Consider the following 23,072-nt stretch of genomic DNA (forward strand, 5'->3'; position numbering starts at 1 on the left):
CTCCTTGGAATTTACCCAAACCAAAAGAAATTAGCGTATGAAAGAGTTATCTATAACCCCATGTTCATTGCACTACAATTCACAATAGCTGAGATCTGGGAATAATTCAGATATCAATCAATTGTTGAGTTGATAAGAAAATTATGGTATATACACACTAAGCATACTACTCAGTTATAAAAAAAAAGAAACCGTGTCTTTTGCAACAAGATAGATGCAACTGAAAACCATTTTACTTAGTGAAATAAGCCAATCCCCAAAAGACAGATATCATGTTTTCCGTGATCTGAGGTAGCTAATCGAGTACCTAAAAGGTAATGTATTGGAGTTAGACACACATTTTGAAATTTGATGATTGTTTACAGCCCTTGTCTTTTCCATTGAGGAATAGTGATTTTTTTTAAATTTATTTTTTTTCTTCATACTATTTGCTGACTTGTTGAACTCTTACTTAGTGTAGGGTTAACTATACAATCATTAAGTGAACTGAAAACAGATTTTGTAAAAGTTAAGTGGGAATGTGAGAGGGAAGAGGAGAAAGGGTTGGAGTGTGTGTGGGAGGGAGGGTATTGGGGAAGTGTCACTTACATTCCTTAATCCGTATATATGAAATATATCAAACTTATATTAAATAAAATTTTAAAAACTAAGTAAATATTTAAAATTCAAAAAATTTATACCTGTAACAAAGAGAATTTTAAAGGTGTTTATATATATAATCATATGTGTGTGTGTGTGACATTACAATGTAGATGTACATATATATAATTTGTAATATAAATTTCAACACTTTGAAATTTTATAGTGTATTTATCATCAGAAAAGAATAGCTCAGATTTCTGTAATAATCCTGTTTTTGATCATTACAAGAATGAAGAGTAAGCCACCAAGTTGTAGCTCATAATCTCTGTTTCTCTGTGTCTCCAAGTCTACCAACCTCTAAAATTAAACATACATACATAATTCTGGGACAAAAATTACATTAAGTTCCCACTATTTTCCCACATAATTTTCAAGAAATATACTAGTATCTAGACACACAGTGGCAAATTTATATATGTTTAAAATATATGCGTGTTATATATGTTACATATATTCATATATATAGTACATTGGGGAGAAAGAATTATTACCCTTGGCTAAAATGGTCCTGAGACACTGTGTACCTGAAAGTTTCCAGGGCAACTTAGAGAATGTTGGTGGTGATGATGATCTTACAATAAAAGTGAAATCACCATGGCCACAGATTCACAGGGGTAGGATTGGCCTAGTTTAAAATATTTGTGCAAAAGAGTGACTCCAGTGAATTTAAGAATTAACTTAAATTTTCATAATTAAAGGTTAATTTCAAGTTCCATGAATGTCTGTCAGGCTAAGAATGAAATCTCCTGCTAATGAGTGATGGAACTGGCCCTAAATTGTTCTCATATACTGTGAAAATAAAATTTGGACATCTTCCAGAATTTAGATAGTTGATGGCCTTACAATGATAAAGTAAATCATGGTAGCCTGAAGTTCCCTGCACCAGAATTGGCACAAATTTGTTTATTGACTATTTATTGAGGTGATAATTATAAATTTGAATCAACATGAAAAATAGAGACATGTATTCATTTCAATATGTTGTATATTGACAGTTGTGTGTACAAACGGTAAATTTAGTAGAAGCAGGAAGAAGGTTACAAGGAGATGTAACAGATATTAATAAAAATAGCTCTAAATACACAATTAAATACAGAAAATTTGTGCTCTCTTAAATCAAAGAAAGCTTATGCCATTGAATTCAGTAATGTTAAAACCAAGATAAAATTGTCTCGATCTAATGCATGGAAATTTTAAAGAGAATGACAATTTTGATTCTCAAATATAAAGAAGCTATAAAAAAGTGTCCTTGAAAGGGTAAAAGAATGTAACATTCTAAAATTATTTGATAGGCCATAAAGATGGAGGTTGCTAAGACAACTTGAACATTATTTAGTGCATTCATGACATGAAAATATAAGTGCCCAAAAGAATCATCATACCTTGGCAGTGCTAAGATTGCTTTCCATGTGGATATTGACATACTCAGATGAAATTAATAAAATGAAAGACAAAATAAAAAATAGAAACCTGATGCACATGGAAGTTAAAACTTTGCTTTGCCCTTAGTAACAATGTGTATTTTAATGTGAGCCATAATTAAAAAACAAATATGTGGATGAATATTTGGTGAAAAAACAGTCCAGAATAAAATGGAAAAATTACAGTATGATACAGATATGTAGTTTGGAAAATTTCCACAATCAGAAAATAATTTACAGTTCCAGAAGCATCTAGAAACATTAAGAATGTATCCTATGCTGATGACCATGATGGTGCTGGCACTGCAATGTACTCAAATCCTATACAGATGACAGTTGCTGGGACAACTTCCAGCATTTAGAGTGAGTTGATGACCACACAATTGTAAACCAAACCATAGTACCCATCATGTACCTGTGTTAGGACTGTCACAAATCAGGTTACTCATTACACATGCAGGTGACAGTATTAAATAACAAAATAAATATGCATTCTATGGAAGGCATTTAATTTTGATTATACAGTGTATAAATTAGTAATTTGGCAAAAACACAGTCATAATCGTATAGAGATGGGCTAATAATTGGATGGTGGAGTAGAGAGGGAGCTTACTGCTCTAACCCAGGAGAAGATAGTTTTAAAAAAGTGGAAATAGAGTAGTCTCAGGGAAGAGTTAGGGAAAAAATGACAGAGGAAATTCTACTGACATTAGAGGGACATGGTGGACCCACATGGAGTGCGTCATGCCCACAGCTCATGACTCCAACAGCTGAGAGCCTATGCACCAGAATGGGAAAGTGAGGTGAGACAAGACCACAGCAGCCTGAGCCACTGGCAAAAATGTGGCAGGAACCTAGAGGGAATGAGGCTTAAATCTGAGTGGGAGAAAGTGTGCCAGCCGAACTAGAGGAGAGAAAAAAAAAAGGACAGTACACACATGTTTCTCTCTCTCCAATCACCTCACAAGGCATGCAAGCTGATAGAGCAGGAGCCATTTTGGACATACATAACATCTGTGCCAGCTTGTGTCTGCACCTGGCAAGCAGCCAAGTGGAGAATCCTGGCTCTGGTGGGGAGAAATAACAGGGAACTAAGAACTTGTGACTGTGTGAAGCTTCTGAAGCAGGACTGTGAAAAAATAAAAAGCTGAGGGTGTGTGAGAAGACTTGTGTTGTGGCTGGGACTTTGAGCACTCTTAGTGGGAATTCCACAAGGCTTGGGGGGTCCTGGTTACCTGATGAGAGACAATTCTGGAGAATCTGAACTTATACTGAGGACTACACAGGTCCTTTGTGTGGTTCTTTGGACAGAGCAGAAAAATATTATACCCACTGGGGCTAGTACTCAGGCACTGGGCTCCACTGAAGAGAAGAGCCCAAATGAACAGAATATAACTCCCTTCTGATTAAAAAAAGGAGAGAGGAGACTTAACATGCCAAATTTGGGTATGTCACCTTAAGCACACTCTTAACCCTGGAGACTAAACAGAACTCTCTGGCCACACCCACTACAAGCCTCTAGAGATTCACTGAAAGCAGAAAGTCCATTCATCTACAGTCATAATACAATGATAAAAACTGCCACAGCAGAAAAAAATAAAGACAAGTATCTCCACAAATGCCAAACAAATGCAAGTATCCAAGAAGCAAGAATAAGGAAAACATCATCATGCTCCCAAAAGAACATGACACTTCAATACTAGATCATGAAGATAATGAGATAGAAGAAATGCAAGAAATAAAACTCAAAAATTTGATCATAAGATTACATAGAAGTAATCAAAAGCACATGCACAAACTACTGAAATCCATGAAGTACATGAAAGAAAATCTCTCCCATGAAATTGAAATTATAAGGAGGAATCAAGATGAAATGAAGAATTCAACAGAACATGAAACTGAGATATTAAAGAGAAATCAAAATGAAATGAATTCAATAGAACAAATAAAAAATGCAGTGGAGAGCCTTAAAATAGAATCAGTGAGGCAGAAGAAGGAATATCAGACTTAGTAGACAGAGCACAAGAAAGTATACAGTCAAACCAAACACAAGAAGAAGAAATTAGAAATCTAAAAAAGGGCCGGCGCCGCAGCTCACTAGGCTAATCCTCCGCCTAGCGGCGCCGGCACACCGGGTTCTAGTCCTGGTCGGGGCGCCGGATTCTGTCCCGGTTGCCCCTCTTCCAGGCCAGCCCTCTGCTGTGGCCAGGGAGTGCAGTGGAGGATGGCCCAGGTGCTTGGGCCCTGCACCCCATGGGAGACCAGGAAAAGCACCTGGCTCCTGGCTCCTGCCATCGGATCAGCGCGGTGCGCCGGCCGCAGCGCGCTGGCCGCGGCGGCCATTGGAGGGTGAACCAACGGCAAAGGAAGACCTTTCTCTCTGTCTCTCTCTCTCACTGTCCACTCTGCCTGTAAAAAAAAAAAAAAAAAAAAAAAAAAAAAAAAAAAAAAAAAAAAAAGAAATCTAAAAAAGTCTGTTGGGAATCTACAGGATACTATAAAAAAAAAGTAACCTTCCGGTTCTAGGAGTTCCTGCAGCATGGAGAGAGAAAAGATTAGAAGGCATTTTTAGTGAAATACTAGAAGAAAACTTCCCGGGTTTGGAAAAAGAAAGAGACATTCAAGTACAGGAAGCACACAGAACTTTGAATAGACATGACCAGAAAACATCCTTGCCATGACACATTGTAATCAAACTACCACAGTGAAACAAAAAGAGAAGATTCTAAAATGCGTAAGAGAGAAATGCCAGATTACTTTCAGAGGATCTCCAATTAGACTCACAGCTGACTTCTCATCAGAAACCCTGCAGGCTAGGAGAAAATGGCAAAATCTAGCCCAAGTCTTAAGAATAAAACTGTCATCCCAGAATATTATACCCTGCAAAGCTCTCATTTGTGAATGAAGGTGAAATAAAGACCTTTCATAACAAACAGATATTGAAAGAATTTGTCACCACTTGTCCAGCCCTGCAAAGATGCTTAACGATGTGGTACACACAGAAATATGGCAAAGTCATTACTTATCAATAGTCACATAGAATGCAAATAGCCTCAACTTTCCAGTTAAAAGGCACAGACTGGCTGAATGGATTAAAAAGCAAAACCCATCGATTTGTTGCTTACAAGAAACACATATTTCCAACAAAGGTGCATGCAGACTGAAAGTGAAAGGTTGCAAAAAGATATTCCATGCCAACAGAAACCAAAAAAGAGTTGGTGTAGCCATCTTAATATAAGACAAAATAGACTTTAACACAAAAACTGATAAAAGAGACTACATAATGATTAAGAGATCAATTCAACAGGAAGATATAACTATTATAAATGCATATGCACCTAATTACAGGGCACCTGGCTATTTAAAAGAAATATTAAGGGATTTAAAGGGAGACTTAGATTCCATTACAATAGTATTGGGGGACTTTAATACCCCACTTTCAGCAATGGGCAGATCAACCAGAAAGCAAATAAACAATGAACCAGATTTAATCAACATTATAGACCAAATAAACCTAACAGATATCTACAGAACTTTTCATCCTACAGTTCCAGAATAGACTTTTTTCTCAGCAGTGGAGGGAACTTTCTCTGCTTTTACTCTATTCCTTAAGTTTTGATATGTTGTGTTGTTATCTTCATTTGCTTCCCGAAAATTTTTTGAATTCTTTTTGACTTCTTCTGTGACCCACTGTTCATTCTGGAGCATGTTGTTCAGTTTCCATGTGTTTGCATATGCTCTAGAGATTCCTGAGTTGCTGATTTCCAGCTTCATTCTATTGTGGTCCAAGAAGATGCATGTTATGATTTTGATTTTTCTGAATTTGCTGAGTCTTGCTTTATGGCCTTGTATGTAGTCAACCCTACACTGAAACTACCAGCAGCCACACCATTCATTTTCTATTAAATCTCTTTATAATAAGATTTAATTTGATGAACACTTGTAAGAAGCTGTGGGGACTTAAACAGGGATGAAGAGCTATTTTTCATGGGTAGTAATGGAGGTGGAATGGATTATTTGCACAGCTATTATCTAGATGGGAAGTAAAAGAGCTACTGCAGCTAGATGCATCATAGAATTTGTAGCCCTGTTATCATGGGATAGCCATGCAACCTAGTAAAAGTGTTCCTCCTGAGGGTATTCTGAGGAATTAACTGAATGAAAATCAGATTTATATAAATCAAGAAAGGACTTTGTAAATTGGAAGGGATAAACACACACATTTTCAATAAAAATGATGGGCACCTGTAAGAGCAGGGAATAATACAACAAAAAAGGTTATAAAATTATAGTAAAGTTAAATTAAGACAAAAGTGTACTACAGGGTCCAGCGCTGTATCACAGCAGGTTAACACCTTGGCCTGAAGTGCTGGCATCCCATATGGGTGCCGGTTCAAAACCCGGCTGTTCCACTTCCAATCTAGCTCTCTGCTATGGCCTGGAAAATAGTGGAAGAAGGCCGAAGTACTTGGGCCCCTGCACCTACATGGGAGATCTGGAGGATGCTCCTGGCTTTGGATCAGCACAGTTCTGGCCATTTTGGACAATTGAGGAGGGAACCATTGGATGGAATATCTCTCTCTCTGCCTCTGCTCTTTTTGGGTAACTCTGACTTTAAAATAAATAAATAAATCTTTTTTAAAAAAAGTGTACTACATTTATACTCCTGCTTCTCTGTTGCAATGGGTACCATCTGGATAGACTTCATTCCATGTTCTTGTCTCAAGGCAATTAGGAATAGGATGAAAAAGTGTAGAAAAGGGGGATCATGAATGAAAAAGCATTATGCACTCAGTAATACAGGAAAATTCAGATGAGTGTTGCAACTTATAGGGTTTGAGGTTGTCCCTTTAAAGAATGAGGGTGATGTGTGGGACAACATCTACTTGCATATTCAAATAGACCTTGGGTAGTGGAGTCTAATCCAGATGTGCACACAGATAAGTTGAAATTTCTCATGGGTATATAGGTCACCACAAACTCATTCATTTGTGCTGCACACAACACTTCTTATCCAGGGCCAGGGTACACTATTATGGCTGGAACATGTGTCACTTGATATGCCTATGGTCACATCACTGGTTTGCACTACAATAATGTGGGGAAAGAATCCTGGGTGGCCAACAAAGTGGCTATAAAACAAATAACTTTGTAATTGATGAAGATGATATTCCAAATAACTGTTGCAATAACTGTTACTCAACTTGTAAATATTTATTAGCAAAATTTATACAAGAGAGCACAGTTCAGTTCATATACTTGATCTCACTCACAATGAAAAACCAAAACTGCAGGTTGTGTAAGAGAAAAATTTCTGAAGAATGGTTAACCACTCCCTGTCAAAATTCATCATGAAAATTGCCCAATACTTACTAAGTTGTGATTCCACCAAAGAATTCTTCCAAACAAATTATACTTCAGGGACTTCTCTCTGTAATCTTGCTATGTTCTGTGGAAGTTTGCCTAATAATAAAGGTATTTCCCATTACAATAAATCATAGGATTTTTTCTTTCTGTGAATTGTCAGGTAACCATTGAGAGATGATGTATGGTACATGACTTTTCTATGCATGTATGTTTTCTCATTTCTGAGTCTCTTCATGTGACTTGATTAATGGCAGAATAATTTTTTCACATTCATTAAATTGACATTTTGCTGTATGAATTCTCTGGTGTTTGTTGATGTTTAATTTCTTTTTTTTTTTTTTCTTTTTTTTAACTTTTATTTAATGAATATAAATTTCCAAAGTACGATTTATGGATTACAATGGCTTCCCCCACATACCGTCCCTCCCACCCACTACCCTCCCCTTTCCCACTCCCTCTCCCCTTCCATTCACATCAAGATTCATTTTTGATTATCTTAATATACAGAAGATCAGCTTAGTATACATTAAGTAAGGATTTCAACAGTTTGCTCTCACACAGAAACATAAAGTGAAAAATAATAGATGATTTTTTTTAAGTGATGATGAAATCAGATCAGACCTATTGTCATGTTTAATCGCAGTGAGAGTCAAGTTGGGAGTTGATAATTTCTTTTTTTTTTTTTTTTACAGAGGATCAGTTTAGTATACATTAAGTAAAGATTTCAACAGTTTGCACCCCCACGAAAACACAAAGTGAAATATATTGTTTGAGTACTGGTTATAGCATTAAATCTCAATACACAGCACATTAAGGACAGAGATCCTACATGAGGAGTAAGTGCACAGTGACTCCTGTTGTTGACTTTACCAATTGACACTCCTGTCTATGGCATCAGTAGTCTCCCTATGCTCCGGTAATTTCTTTTTTTTTTTTTTTAAGGTTTTTATTTATTTATTTGACAGGTAGAGTTACAGACAGTGAGAGAGACAGAGATAAAGGTCTTCCTTCTGTTGGTTCACTCCTCAAATGGCCACAATGGCCAGAGCTGCACTGATCCAAAGCCAGGAGCCAGGTACTTCTTCCTGGTCACCCATGTGGGTGCAGGGAGCCATCTTGGGCCATCTTCTACTGCTTTCTCAGGCCACAGCAGAGAGGTGGATTGGAAGAGGGGCAGCTGGGACTAGAACTGGCACCCATATGCGATGCCAGCATAGCAGGTGGAGGATTAACCTACTGCTCCACAGTTCTGGACCAATGTTTAATTTCTGGCTATGGTTTTTTCACATCTACTGCACTTGAAGGATACCACCTTTTTTGAGTTGCATATTTATGCAAGCCTGAATTCCATGAAAATATACTTCCACATTCATTACACTCCTAAGAAACCCCTTGTGTGAATTCTCTGATGTATAATGATCGATTTCTGTCAAGTGGCTTTTTGTCACACTAATAATATTTTTGAACTTCTTCTTTTTTTAATGATTTACTTTATTTATTTGAAAGACAGAGTTACAGAGAGACAGAGAAGCAGAAATAGGTCTTCCATCCACTGGTTCACTCCCCAGATGGATGCAATTGCTGGAGATGCAGTGATCCAAAGCCAAGAGTCTGAAGCTTCTTCTGGGTCTCCCATGTGGGTGCAGGGCCATCTTATACTGCTTTCCCAGGCCAGAGCAGAGAGCTGGATCAGAAGAAGAGCAGCCAGGACTAGAACCGGTGCCCACAAGGTATGCCAGCATTTCAGGCCACGGCTTCAACTTACTGTGCCACAGCACTGGTCCCAACCTTTCTCCCTTATGGGAGTGCCTATTGTATGGGATGAAATTTCCAGCAAAAGGCTCTGTCACATGGTTATGTTGATTTTGGAAAAAGTCCTTCACATTCATTATATTCTTAAGTTCTCTCCCTTGTTTGAACTACATGTGTTATGAGGTATTCCTTTTGACAAAAGGCTTTCTCATATTTATTACAAGATTCCCACCATGTAATAAATTCTCTGATGTTATATTGTGTTATTTTGGTGGAGTTTTCCAACACTCAATCCATTCACAAGGTTTCTCCTCCATGTGAATTCTGATGTTTTATGAGGTGTTACTTATGGATAAAGGCTTTTCCATATGTATTATATCCAAAGTGTTTTCCCCCATATGAATTAGATGATGTACAATGGGGGCTGAACTATGGGAAAAAGCTTTCCAAGTCATTATGTCCAAAAGGTTTCTCTTCATGTGAATTTTCTGATGCATTCTGAGATGTGACTTATTGCCAAGGGCTTTTCTACAGTCATTGCATTCATGAAGTTTCTCCCCGGTGTGAATTCTCTGGTGGGATATGAGGTATGATTTATAACATACAGTTTATAAAGGCTTTTCCACACTCATTAGATTCATAAGGTTTCTGCCCTGTGTGAAATCTGTTTGATATGAGGTATAATTTATAGAAAAAGGCTTTTCCACAGTCATTACATTTATAAGGCTATTTCTATAGCTTTTCTATTTGATTTGCTTTCCCAAAATGACAGTTGATTTATTACAGTTTTCTGCCACATGAACCCTCTCAGATTTACAGAACACCTTTCTTGTGAAGACTTTTGCTTGTCCAGTGGGTCCAAATGGCTGCTTCATGATGTGAATATTGTCATGCTGACTAAGAGGTTCACAGAACTGGAGAGATTTTCCAGGTATCTTGGTGTTATCAAATTTCTCTCCAGCCTGTAGTTTATCAGGCCCACTGGGGGGATACACAGTGTGATATTTACTGCATTCCTCAGGCTTCAATCCTGTATTTGTTCCCTTTTTAATAATCAGTGTTGGAATATGGCTTGAATTTAAACTAAGTGGTTTTCTTAATTCAACTCTCTTGAGAGCTGATGTCGTGTTATTTTTCATAAAATCCCTATTCAGATTTTTGTCCTGACTTTCCTGGTTGATCCTAATCAGGTCATCCCTTTTCATGACCACTGAAATGAGAAAAAAGCAATCATGTAACTGAATCACATGTAACTGTTTCTCCTGGCATACTCATGTAAAGAGAATGAAGTTACTTGTTATCCAAGTGGCATAAGATTTTCACAAAATCAGTATGAGGTACTTATTTATGACCATTATATGGTTTTTCTCCTTAATACATTAATATATTAAATTGTACCATGAGGTTTCCCAATGTTCAAACATGATTCTTTTTACTATGGGAATTTTTCAAGGATGGTAGAATGACTTTTGTGCTATGACGTGTGGGATGCCTGCATCTCAAAACAGTGTCAATTTGAGCCCTGGCTACTCTGCTTTCAGTACAGCCCTCTGCCTATGTAAACTGGGAGGAAGCAGATAATGGTTCATGTGTCTGGGAACCCATGAGACACCAGGGAAGACTAGATGAATTCTAGAGTTTTGGCTTCAGACTAGTTAGACTTAAGTGTTGCAGGCATCTAGGAAGTGAGCTATTAGAGGACCTCTTTCTCTCTCTTTCTCCTCTCACTATCACTCTGCCTTTCACAAAGATGAAATACCTATAAAATATTTTAAAGAATGGACAAATGTTTAATAAAAATATTCACCCACTACCTAGCAACCATTTTTCCCTGTCCTTTTTCTCCAGTTTATTTTTACAAAAATTGTGTGTTTTGTGCATCTCTGATATTTCAACCATAAACATGAAAAAGTTTTACTGATCATTTACTTGCAGGTGGAGAAGAGTGAAATGTGCCTGTACTTTAAGCAGGACAACTTTTAAGGAGAATGATTTGAATCTATGAGATAGAGACAGAGAGAAGTCTTCTGTCTGCTGGTTCACTCACCATATGGGCACAACAACCAATGCTGGGCCAAGATGAAGTTAGGAGTCACGAGTTTCTTTCTTGTCTCCCACATGGGTACAAGGGTCCAAGGACTTGGGCCAACCTCTGCTCCTTACTCAGGTGCATTAGCAGAGAGCTGGATTAGAAGGGGATCAGCTGGGACTTGAACTGGCACCCAAATGCAATGCTGGTGCTGCAGGCTGGAGCTTTAACACACTGCACCACAGTATCATTCCCAGTTTCATAATTTCTGATGTCACAGCACAGAGGCTTACTCATGACCATCTTTTTTTTTTAAGGTTTATTTATTTATTGGAAAGTCAGAGTTACACAGAGAGAGGAGAGGCAAAGATTGAGTAAGGTCTTCCATCCAATGGTTCACTCCCCAATTGGCCACAATGGCCATAACTGTGCTGATCTGAAGCCAGGAGCCAGGAGCTTTTTTTGGGTCTCCCTCGGGATCAGGGGTCCAAGGACTTAGACCATCTTCTACTGCTTTCCCAGGTCGTAGCAGAGAGCTGGATCAGAAGTGGAGCAACTGGGTCTCAAACTGGTGCCCACATGGGATGTCAGCACTTCAGGCCAGGGTGTTAACTCACTGCGCCACAGCACCAGCCCCATCACCATCTTTTAGCATTTACTTATTTACATATTTGAGAGTTAGAGAGACAGAATGAGCGATAAAGACAAACTGAAACAGAGGTTTGCTAGCTATTGGCCCACTCCTCAAATGTTTCCAACAAATTATAATTTTCTTATTTATTTGAGAGGCACAGAGGAAAAAAAAATAAAGAGACTAAGAAAGATAGAGTTCACATTTATTGATTCAGTCCTGAGAAAGTTCTATGCCTGGGTACAATCATGAGTGGGAACTCAATCTGAGCAATGAGTTAGAAATAAGTTTCTGGGGGCTGGCATTGTGGCATAGCAGGTAAAGCCACCACCTGCAGTGCCAACATCACTTATAGGCACCAGTTTAAGTCCTAGCTGCTCCACTTCTGATCCAGCACTCTGCTACGGCCTGGGAAAGCAGTAGATGGCCCAAGTCCTTGGACCCCTTTACCCATGAGGGAGACCTGGAAGAAGCTCCTGGCTCCTAGCTTCATATCAGTACAGCTCCAGCCATGACAGCCAATTGGGAAGTGAACCAGAGGATAGAAAACCTTTCTCTCTCTCTTTCTCTCTCTGCCTCTCCTTCTCTGACTTTCAAATTAATAAATAAATATTACAAAACCAAACATTAATCTTAAAAAAAAGTTTCTGTACATTGCCTAATTAACAAGCACTGAAGGAACTAGTAAGTGCATGAAGTAAAAAGTATGAAAGTGTAGAGAAGGACAAGTTAGAATTTGGGGAATGTATCAAACCTAGATAAAAGCCTTAGTAATAGCAGAAAATGACTGGATTTTTTTAAATCAAAGAACATCTTCACTAAGAACAGAAGTTAGAAAGATACTGGTATCTCTAAATACTGTAGAACTCCTGTGTCTGATGCACAAAACCAGCTGTCATCAGGAGTAAGGCTTGAGAAAAATTCATGGAAAGAGCACCAGTCAACATCTGCACTCTTTCTGCCTTGGCCTCCCTGTATCTTATGTGCAGACTGACCTGAAAGGCTCTGATTCAGGCATTCTTCCACCATCCATGGCTCTGCTCCTCGCTCCAACTTGAAGATCAAGTCAGGTTTGGTAGTGCAGTGCCCTATTAAAGGAAACAATGTAAGACTTTGTGAAATAACTATCTTGGGTTATTTAAAGGACTACAGGTTGGTTCAGGAGCTATGCAACAAATGTTCCAATTTGAATCTTTTGTTAGATGGTAGATATTCAGATTATTCATGGACTCAAATTCTAATCCTGCCCAATATTAAACATTATAAAGTGTTCCCTAATTCTCAAATAGCAAGAAAATGTTATCACTGGGCATGTGATGGGTATTACTCACCCAAGGAGAAGAGCTTGCTGTAGGTCTCCAGCATCACAGGGTTTTCTGAGCATTGTTCATTTTCTGCCATTCCTCCCACATAAAGTACACAGCCAGGTCTTCAAATGCTATCATTACCTGTAACATTACACTTTCAGTCAACATATTAACTCTGTCACAAAACAAACACTGACAATTATGTATGGATATGAAGGAAAAAAGGAAGGATATGGTTTCACATTAGACTTGTTGAGTGTTTAGAAAGCCATGCAGAGCATTCAACAAAGTCAAACCCATGATCTACAGGCTGTGAGAAATGCCCAAGCTGGAGGGAAACAGGAAGTTCAAATAACAAAGGCCACATCTGTCAAGGGGGAATTGCACAGCAGGCTAAAAGAGGGGCAATACTGACTCTTGAATGGGCAATGTTAAGGAGAAGTATGTAGAAGCATTGAGAAAAAAAGGCAAGAAACCATCAGTGAAACTATGATGGGAATGGACAGAAAATAATTTCCAGAAAAACACCATGCATATCATTTCCAATATGTCAGAGAAAAAATATATTAAAAAGCAGGGCAGACATTTAGCTTAGTGTTTATGATGCCACCTCAGAGTGTCTATGATTTCCAATGCCAGCTTCAGTTTTTAGCTCCCAGATAATGCAGACCTGGGGAAGCAATGGTGATGTCACCAATGAAGGAGGCCTAGATTTAATTCCTCAATTCTGACTTCAGTCCTGCCCCAACTCTGTTTGGTATGGTTATTTAGGAAGTGAATTAATGTGTCAAAGCTCTCTATTTCTCAGTCCATCAACTTCTTTCTCTATCAAGCTAATAATATTTTTAAGTAAGAGAGGAAATATAGGTAAGACAAAGAATACAAATTAGTTTTTGCCCTTGTCTATGATTATTCTACTGATAACCAATTGAAATAACATTATACATAATTAAAGTGAAAGCAATGGAATTTCTTTCCCAAAAAGAGAACCTGGAAATGTCTGCAGTACAATCTGCATTTGTGACTCACTGTGAAACATGCTTAGAGATTTGTTTAAGAACCTGCAATAGTCACCAGAATTGTGATGCCGAAGGCTAAGCCTCCATCATCAATGCTGGCATCCCATGTAAACAGAGGATTTGAGTCCTGGCTGCTCCACTTAAAATCCAGTTACCTGCTAATGTGACTGAAAGAGCAGTGAAAATGGCCTGAGTATTTGGACCCTTCTGCCAATATGGGAGACCTAGATGGAGTTCCAGGCTGCTGGCTTTGGCCTGGCCCAGTCCCAGCCATTGTGGGCATTTGGGGAATGAAACAGTAGATAGAAGATATCACCTTTTGTCTCCCTATCTGTCCCAATCTCTGTAAGTCTCACTTTCAAATAAATAATCTTAAAAAACAAATGAGCCTCTAGTAAAATCTTTACCCCACACATTCCTTATCCTATTCCTGAATCCAATTCAGCTTCTCAAAGGTATTAAGGAATCCATTACTCTAAAAATTCAAAAACAAACTTAACTGATTTGTGTTTTAACACTCGGTAACTTCCTCTTGCAGAATGCTAAGTGTTAACTTCATAGGTAGCACTAAAACACTGCTCAGTACATCATCTATATGACAATAAGGACTGTTTCAGACAACATGACCCAAAAATGTAGCTTATTGTGCTTAGTTTCAACTCAATTTGTGTAACAAATATATATTTTGCTATAGCAACAGAAAGACAAGAGACCAAACTGCATTATTATATATGACAGTAATGTTTCATAATCATACCAAATTCATCATTCATTTCTGTATATTCCATGACAACAAATTTTATGTTTATTTTTCTATTTAAATTTTTTTTTAAAATTTATTTCTTTATTTGAAAGTCAGAGTTACATAGAGTAGAGGCAGAGAGAGAGAAAGAGAGAGAGAGAGAGAGAGAGGTCTTCATCTGCTGGTTCAGTCCCCAATTGGCTGCAATGGCTAGAGCTGCACCAATCTGAAGACAGGAACCAGGAGTTTCTTCTGGGTCTCCCACATGGGTGATGGGGCACAAGGACCTGGGCCATCTTCCACTGCTTTCTCAGGCCATAGTAGAGAGCTGGAGCAGAAGTGGAGCAGCTGGGTCTCAAACTGGTGACCATTTGGGATGCTGATGCTTTAGACCAGGGTGTTAACCCACTGAGCCACAAAGCCGGCCCCATATTTTTCCATTTTAGTTAACTAGCATACTGGGACTGGCATATTGGTGCCAGTTCAAGTCCCAGTGGCTTTGCTTCCAATCCAGCTCTCTGCTATGGCCTGGGAAATCAGTAGAAGATGGCCTAAGTCCTTGGGACCCTGCACCCATGTGGAAGACCTGGAAGAAGCTCTTCACTTCTAGTTTTGGATCAGTGCAACTCTGGCCATTGTGGCAAATTGGGGAGTGAACCAGTGGATGGAAAACTCTCTCTCTCCCTCTGCCTCTCTGTAACTCTGACTTTCAAATACATAAAAAAATCTAAAAAAAATAAATAAACTAGGATTAAACACCTAAAATGAGTACTGACAAGCTGGGGAATAAGTTAAAAAAAAAACACTTAGAGGTGATATATTAATTTTCTTTCCTCTTAGAAACATGTGGAGGACCCAGAATCATACCTGGGAGAGAAGGTGAATGGAAGGAGTTCAAAGAAAACGCTGGAGGCCAACACTGTGGCATAATGGGAAAGCTGCTGCCTGCAGTGCCAGCATTCCATATGGGGGCTGGTTCAAGTCCTGCCTGCTCAATATACAATCTAGCTTTCTGCTATGTCCTGAGAAAGCAGTGGAACATGGTCCAAGTCCTTGGGCCACTGCATCTGCATGGGAAATGCAGAAGCTCTTGGGTCTTGGCTTTGGATCAGCTCAGCTCCAGCCTTTGCAGTAATTTGGAGGGTGAGCCAGCAGATAGAAGACTCTCTCTCTCTCTCTGAAACTTTTTCAATAATAAATGAAATCTTAAAATAAAACCTCTGGTTTCCTTCTGCACTGAACAGTGGGAAAAAATAATATGATAAAATGAATAAAGAATAATAAGTATATTAACCAAGAAAACATCAGCTTCACTGTGGAGGAATAAACCTGTAAAAATGGAAGTATATAGGAAAATGCATCCACCTATATTAAGTGGCAGAGATTAAACAGAAGTTATCATTGGTTTAACGAAAGCATTATCTACAAATTTTTCAAAATAATAATGTAAAAGTAAAAAGAAATGTTCAGAGTGTTCAAATAAATGAGGTTATCAGAGATAAACATTATGCTGTTATTAATTTTATACTAAAGAAAATGAACAAATATACATAATGTATATTTAATGCAGTACACTTTACCAGTAATGATTCCAAGTAGCACCTTTCCCTGTATTCATCCCTTCACAAAACCCTGGATTGGGGATGGCATTGTGGCCTACCGGGTAAAGCTGCTGCCTGCAGACTGGCATCCCATATGGACACTGGATTGATTCCCAGCTTCTCCACTTCTGATCCAGCTTTCTGCTATGGCCTGGGAAAGCAGTAGAAGATGGCCCAAGTTTTTGGGCCCCTGCACCCATGTGGGAGACCCAGAAGAAGCTCCTGGATCCTGGCTTTGGATTGGCACAACTTTGTCCATTGCAGCCAACTGGGAAGTGAACCAGTGGATGGAAGGCCTCTCTCTCTCTGCCTCACCCTCTCTCTGTGTGTAACTCTTTCAAATAAATAAATAAATTTTTTTTTTAAAAAAGACCCTGAATTTTACCATTTCACTTGATTTACCCCATGAGATACCAGTAAATGTGATAGAAATAGACAATTTGTTAAAAGATTTATTTATTTGAAAGAGTTACACAGAGAGAGAAGGAGAGGCAGAGAAACAAAGAGAGAGACAGAGAGAGAGAGAGGGAGGGAGGGAGGGAAGAGGGAGGGAAAAAGAGAGGTCTTCAAACCACAGGTTCACTCCCCAGATGGCTGCAATGACTGGAGCTTTGTAGATCCAAAGATAGGAGCCACAAGTTTCTTCCAGGTCTCCCACATGGGAACAGGGGCAAAAGGACTTGGGCCATATTCTACTGTTTTCCCAGGTCACAGCAAAGAGCTGGATCAGAAGTGGAGCAGCCATGTCTCGAACTGACACCCATATACGATGCTGGCACTGCAGGTGGTGGTTTTACCTGCTATGCCACAGAATCAGCCCCAGAAATAGACAATTTGTAAAGTATTTGCCTTCTCAGATTTTCTTTTTCTGACAGTTATGTTCTGAAAAACCCTGGGGCCTGCCTATTGAAGAGATAGTATGCAGGCTGGTGCTGCAGCTCACTAGGCTTATCCTCCACCTGAAGCACCAGTACTCTGGGTTCCAGTCCTGGTTGGGGTGCTGGTTCTGTTCCAGTTGCTCCTCTTCCAGTCCAGCTCTCTGCTGTGGCCCAGGAAGGCAGTGGAAGATGGCATAAGTGCTTGGGCCCTGCAGCCACATGGGAGACCAGGAGGAAGCACCTGGCTCCTGGCTTTGGATTAGCGCAGTGTGCCGGCCGTAGTGGCCATTTGTGGGGTGAACCAAAGGAAGAAAGACCTTTCTCTCTGTCTCTCTCTCTCACTAACTCTATCTGTCAAAAAAAAAAAAAAAAGAGAGAGATAATATGTAGCCAAGATTCACCAGAAACCCCAGACACTTAAGTGAAGCCTCAATCAGTTCCCCAAATGACTAAACTCTCATTTCTGCTCCTGAACTGATCATAGGAACTGCCCAGCTGAGTGCAGCCCATAACATGGAGTTAGAACTGCAAATCAGGGCCAGCACTGTGGCTCAATATGCTAATCCTCCGCCTACGGCTCCAGCACCCCCGGTTCTAGTCCTCGTCGCAGTGCTGGATTCTGTCCCAATTGCACCTCTTCCAGTTCAGCTCTCTGCTTTGGCCCGGGAGTGGAGTGGAGGATGGCCCAAGTCCTTGGGCCCTGCACCCACATGGTAGACTGGGAGAAGCACCTGGCTCCTGGCTTCAGATCAGTGCAGTGCACTGGCCGCAGCAGCCATTGGGGGGTGAACCAACAGAAAAGGAAGATCTTTCTCTGTCTATCTCACTGTCCACTCTGCCTGTCAATAAATAAATAAATAAAATAAAAAAAACTGTAAATCAAATGGCTATTTGTTAAGCCATTGTGTTTTCTGGTTTGTCCTACATCAAATGCTGATACGTATCAGTAAGTATGGCAGAAACTTGAATTACATGCAAACTACAATGCATACAACTTCAAAATTTCATTTAGAAGTTGCATTAAAACAGGGCAAGCATTGTCACATAGCAAGTAAACCTGCTATCTGCAATGCAAGCACCCCATGTGAGCACTGGTTCATTTTCTGGCTGTTCTGCTTTTGATCCAGCTTCCTGCTGATGGCCTGAGAAAAACAATGAAAGATGATCCACATACTTGGGCAAATGCTACCAATGTGGGAGATCCAGATGAAGATCTTGGTTCCTGGCCTCATTCTGTCCCAGCCCTACTCAACAAGGCCATTTGTGACATGAACAAGCAGAAGGAAGATCTCTCTGGGTCTCTCCTCTATATACAATATTTTCAAATAAATTTTTTAAAAGCTTAGAAAAAAGCTCCTATAAACACAATCTTTGCAAATCAATTAGACCTTAGGAAAGCCGTTGACACTAAAAAAAAAAAAAGTCCTGGGATTCATACAAATAAATTATCTGGAGATCATAAGGTTGTTCTTCACATTTCAGCTTATATATGGTCATTGTGTTTTTGGTTTATATTTTAAGAAGCTTATTATCGCATGAAATCTAATTTAATATAATTTTACTATTTCAGAGCAGGATAAAAGTTCACAGTAATTTTATGTAGCTGCATGTATACTGTATATGTTCAAGAAGAAATTACTGAAAGGGGGAAAATTTTTATGATATGCGTTTTGTTTTTCTTAAAGATTTATTTATTTATTTGAAAGTCAAAGTTACACAGAGAGAGGAGAGGTAGAGCAAGAGAGAGAGAGAGAGAAATTTTTCCATCTGATGGCTCACTCCACAATTGGCTGCAATGGCCGGAGCTGCACCAACCAAAGCCAGGACCCAGGAGCTGCTTCCAGGTCTCCCACATGGGTGCAGGGACCCAAGGACTTGTGCCATCTTCTACTGCTTTCCCACGCCATAGCAGAGAGCTGGATCAGAAGTGGAACAGCCGAGTCTTGAACCCATGCCCATATGGGATGTGGGTGCTTCAGGCCAGGGCATTAACATGCTATGCCACAGCATTGGCCTCATGATATGTTTTTTGAAGTCACACACTCCAAACATAGCATTAGTAGCAAAAGGGAAGACATGCTCAGGAAAGTTTTCTACAGCAGTACTATTTGAACTGGTGACAATTTCTGAAATGGATCTGAAAAATAAATGTTTTTTAATTAAGTGTGGCAAGATAGAGAACATTAGACAGAAGTTAGGGTGTCGGGTATTTACAAATCATGTGAGGCTACACAAAGCAATTTTCTCCTGAAATACAATTTGTTTCACCTTTTTTACAGAGATCCTGGCAAAACTTAATTGAGCTACCAGGAAGGACTATTAGAATACAAGGGGCAGGAGTCTTCCAAGATGGTGGAATAGGGAGGGAACACACTGATAGTCCAGGAAAAGATAGTTTAATAAAAGTGGAGATACTATAGTTTCAGGGAACAGTTAGGGAAAAAACTGCAGAGGAAACTCTTCCAGAACTAGAGGGACACAGTGAACCTATGTGGAGGGCACAGTCACCCATGGCTCAGGACCCCGGCTGCCAAGTCTATGCACCAGCACTGAAAGGGAGATGAGGCAAAACCTCAGTAGCCCAAGACACTGGTGGGGAAGTGGCAGGAAGAGCCTAGAGGGAACAAGGCTTGAAACCCCATGGGGGAAAGTCTACCAGACTAACTAGAAGAGAGAAAAAATAAATAAAATAAAATGAAATAAAATAAAAGGGACCAGTATGGACACGATTCTCTCTCCACTCACCTTACAAAGGTGAGCAAGACAAAGAGCAGGGGACATTTTGGACATATGTAAAAGCTGCACCACCTCAGGGCTGTGCCTGCCCTCAGCCAAGCAGAAAAACCTGACTCTGGTGGTGAGAAATAACAGGAGGCTAGGATCTAGGGAATGTGTGGAGCTTATGAACTGAGACAGTGAAAAAAAAATGAGGGTGTGTGAGAGAACTCATGGAGTGCCTGAGACATGAGTACTCTTGAGAGACACCACAAACTCGGTAAACTTGGCAACCTGGTGGGAGATTGCAGGGAAATCTGAGCTTACACTGAGGACTGCACAGATCCTTTGTGTGGCCCTTATGACAGACCAGGGGAATATTATACCCACAAGGGCCAGAGCTGACTGCCCTCAATTCTGCTCAGCTGTGCAGAATTAAAAAAAAAGGAGAGAGAGAATATTTACCCCATCTAACCTGGGTGTGTCACCCTAAACCCTGAAGAACCAAACAGAGCTCTCTGGTCACACCCATCACAAGCCTCTAAGGATCCATCAAAGCAGACAGTACACTTAATCTGGAGTCATAGTATAACAGATAACAGAAAAACCACCACAGCAAAAAAAAAAAAAAAAAAAAGAAAGAAAGAAAGAAAGAAAGAAAGAAAGAAACCCAAGAATATCTCCACAATGCCAAGCAACAAATGCAGAAACAGAGGAAACAAGAACAAGGAAGACATCATGACAACTCCAAAAAACAAGACATCCCAATTCAAGATTGTGAATATGATGATATAGAAGAAATGCAAGATACAGATTTAAAAAAATTATGATAAAAACATTTAGAAGTTCTGAAAAACAAATTCTTGAACTACAGAAATCCTTACTGGACAGGGTAGAAAATCTCTCTTGTGAAAATGAAATCTTAAGAAGGAATCAAAATGAAATGAAGAAACTAATAGAACATGAAATAGTGATATTGAAGAGAAATCAAAATGAAAAGAATATTCAATAGATCAAATGACAAACACCTTAGAGAGCCTTAAAAACAGTCACTGAAGCAGAAGAGAGAATATCAGACTTAGAAGACAGAGCACAGGAAAGTATACAGTTAGACCAAAGAAAAGAAGAGGAAATTAGAAATCTAAAAAATATTGTTGGGAATATACAGGATACTATTAAAACACCCAACATAAGGGTTCTAGGAGTTCCTGAAGGCATGGAGAGGGAGAAAGGATTAGAAGGCCTTTTTAGTTAGATACTAGCAGGAAACATCCTGGGTTTGGAGGACAGAGACATCCTAGTACAGGAAGCTCATAGAACCCCTAGTAAACATGACCAAAAGAGATCCTCACCACGACACGTTGTAATCAAACTCACCACAGTGAAACATAAAGAAAAGATTTTAAAATGTTCAAGAGAGAAACGTCAGATTACTCTCAGGGGATCTCCAATTAGACTCACAGCAGACTTCTCATCAGAAACCCTACAGGCTAGGAGGGAATGGCGAGATATAGCCCAGGTACTAAGAGAGAAAAACTGCCAGCCCAGAATATTATATCCTGCAAAGCTCTAATTTGTGAATGAAGGTGAAATAAAGACCTTTCATAGCAAAAAGAAATTGAAAGAATTTGTCACCACTTGTTCAGCCCTATAAAAGATGCTTAAAGATATGTCACACAGAAATATGGCCATCAATATGAAAGACGGTAAAGGAAGAATTCCTCCCAGGAAAACATTATAGGAAGTTCAAAGCATATATTAGAAATATATCTGGGAAAATGGCAGGGCAAAGTTACTACTTATCAATAGTCACATTGAATCTTAATGGCCTGAACTTTCCAGTTAAAAGACACAGACTGGCTGAATGGATTAAGGAACAAAACCCATCTATTTGCTGCTTACAAGAAACACATCTTTCCAACAAAGATGCATGCAGACTGAAAGTGAAAGGTTGGAAGAAGATATACCATGCCAACAGAAATGAAAAAAGATCTGGTGTAGCCATCTTAATATCAGACAAAATAAACTTTAACACAAAAACGGTAAAGAGAGACAAGGAGGGACATTATATAATGATTAAGGGTTCAATTCAACAAGAAGATGCAACTATTATAAATGTATATGCACCTAATTATAGGACACCGGTTTATTTAAAAGATATGTTAAGGGACTTAAAGGGAGAGTTAGACTCCAATACAATAGTACTGGGGGACTTCAATACTCCACCCTCAGAAAAAGACAGATCAACTGGACAGAAAATCAATAAGAAAACAGCAGATTTAATTGACACTACAGCCCAAATGGTTCTAACAGATATCTACAGAACTTTTCATTCTACACTTAAAGAATTTACATTCTGATAAACAGTACGGGGGAAGAGGCAAGATGGCGGAATAGGAAGGGAGCACACTGATAGTCCGGGAAGAGATAGTTTAATAAAAGTGGAGATACTGCAGGTTCAAGGAAGAGTAGGGGAGGAAACAGCAGAAGAAATTCTTCCAGAATGCATGATTCACAGCGGACCTGTGTGGAGAGCGTGGGAGCCCACAGTTCGGGACACCAGCGGCAGACTCAACACACCAGCACTGAACGCGAGGTGAGCCGAACCTCAATAGCCCGAGACACTGGCAGGCAAGCAGAGAGAGGAGACTAAGGGAACGACCCCCAGGGTGGGGGGGAAGTTCACCAGGCTAACTGGAAGAGAGAGAGAGAGAAAAAAAAAGGTGACTGGTACGGACACGGGTTTCTCTCTCTTTGCTCACCTCTCAAGGGCGAGCAAGACAAAGAGCAGGCACCATCTTGGACATACGTCATAAGCAGAGTGTCCTCAGGTCTGCACCGGCCCTGAGCCTAGCAGAAAAACCTGACTCTGGGCGGGGCAAATTAACAGGAGATTAGGACCTAGTAAATTTGTGGTGCTACTGAACTGAGACTGTGAAAAAAGAGACGGTGGGGGAGAGAACTCACG

General features: G+C 39.6%; 1 long non-coding RNA gene across 1 annotated transcript in view; it reads right to left on the minus strand.

Annotated features, from left to right (window-relative positions):
- Positions 1-10,330: 10,330 nt before the first annotated feature.
- The window catches only part of LOC149127937 (uncharacterized), a 110,625-nt gene continuing 97,883 nt past the window's right edge, over positions 10,331-23,072 (minus strand). Inside the window, exons 2-4 of the long non-coding RNA XR_016229637.1 lie at positions 13,174-13,290; positions 12,838-12,930; positions 10,331-10,392 (exon numbers count right to left, since the gene is read on the minus strand). This is a non-coding gene — a long non-coding RNA (uncharacterized LOC149127937). The remainder of the gene's footprint in view (positions 10,393-12,837; positions 12,931-13,173; positions 13,291-23,072) is intronic.

This window comes from Oryctolagus cuniculus, chromosome 2 (genome assembly GCF_051225735.1).
Source record: "Oryctolagus cuniculus isolate XC-2025 breed Fujian yellow rabbit chromosome 2, ASM5122573v1, whole genome shotgun sequence".
Lineage (NCBI taxonomy): Eukaryota > Metazoa > Chordata > Mammalia > Lagomorpha > Leporidae > Oryctolagus > Oryctolagus cuniculus.